Below are 1689 nucleotides of genomic sequence, written 5' to 3'. Positions count from 1 at the left end.
TACTCAGTAAATTATTAACATTTCTTGTAATCAATTTTATACTAATGAAAAACATTTATTACCGAAGGTCACTACAAGAAAAGTGAGCTTTGACGATGCGCCTTTTAGCGATGACATGTTTCATAAGTTATAGCGATGACATGTTGTTATATACTCTTTCTAATGATAAATGGACTTTTAGCGACAACAAAAATCATTGCTAAAAGTCTTGTTTCTTGCAGTGGGGGTCCTGTTTTTATGTTCGCCCAGGGCTTAAAAAAATGTCAAAAACGGGCCTGAGCTTAGCATTTCATTTTCTTGTATTGAAGTTGTAATCTGTTGCCCACAGTCTCACCACTGTGGGACAGAGTTTAGTTTTATTATAAATGAAAGTTACATTCCATCTTATTTATTTGTCTTGTATTATGTTTCTTATGCATATTATAAACTAATTTACTTTTATGAGTGTGGTTATGAGTTTAACTTAGGATTTTTATACAATATTTGGGTGTTATTACTTTTTATCACTTCGTAAACTTGGTCACTTAAGACGAGATTTAAACTCGATGCGAATAAGCCGATCCTTTGAAATGTTAATACTATATCTTACACCCAGAGATGAGCGGACTTGAAATATGGCTTAAGTGATGCACAAAGAACTCGAGAGAGTATTTGGTAATTACGTAGAGATGCGAATTTTGTATGTATTAAGCTAAGGATTAAGCATTGGTTATTCATATTACAAAGAGATTTGAGTATGAATTTTATGTCTTCTTCTGTTTAGCTAAATCAACAAGTTTCGAAGTGGTGAGAGTGAGAACTTTGTGGAGACTGTTTATGAATTTTCACTTTTGAGAGATTGAAATTTTTATAAACAACTCATAAATTTTTAACCATTATATTGTTGATTTTATCTTAAAGAACACTTATACTTATACTCATACTCATTCTTTAATCTATAAGTTTATTTCGCTAATTTCGTCTTTTAAAGCTTTCTATAAATAAAAATCCAACTTTTATTCACAAACCGAAACATGCTCATGACTCTAATTCTCAGTAGGTCAATCCATGCGAAAACGATCTCGGTGTTTTACCACTTTATTACTTACAAACGATCATAGTGTCGGTGTTGCCGATGAGACTTTTAGGGCCTAATTAATTACTGTTAACAGTTTGATGTGACTCATACCTTATTCGGTCAACTATACATGATTATTTGGTATTTGCTTAATGATATAGAAATTGGCATATTCATAAATTAAGCTTTTAAAGGAAGTTTTATACAGAAAACCAAGTGTTTTCTGAACTTGTATCTCCCAATTAAACATATGTTAGTTCCATCTATAAAAAACTTTTCTAAACAAAATTTTTCTGATTTATACAGATAAATTAATCTACATAAAGATCTTTATTCATATAAGGTTTTATGAAAAACCAACCAAACGGACTTCAATCACATAAATGTGATATAAACGTGATGGGCATAGTAATGGTTATGGTGGAGTGTTGTACATGTACGGAAGGTGAGGGTGCTGGTAGAGAAGGAATGGTCAAATGAACAAGTGGTTAGTTTTTAAATATAATTAATTGATGTGAGAAAACGAGTTAAACTATACTACTATTATTATGTCGAAATGGATATTAAACGCATATGATATTAAAAGTATTTATTCGATTTAACGATTGAATGATATATATATATATATATAA

The sequence above is a fragment of the Cynara cardunculus genome (assembly GCF_001531365.2).
Source record: "Cynara cardunculus var. scolymus isolate 2C chromosome LG 1, CcrdV1, whole genome shotgun sequence".
NCBI classification, from domain to species: domain Eukaryota; kingdom Viridiplantae; phylum Streptophyta; class Magnoliopsida; order Asterales; family Asteraceae; genus Cynara; species Cynara cardunculus.
The sequence above is the reverse complement of the archived record's forward strand: the minus strand, read 5'-3'. Positions refer to the sequence as shown.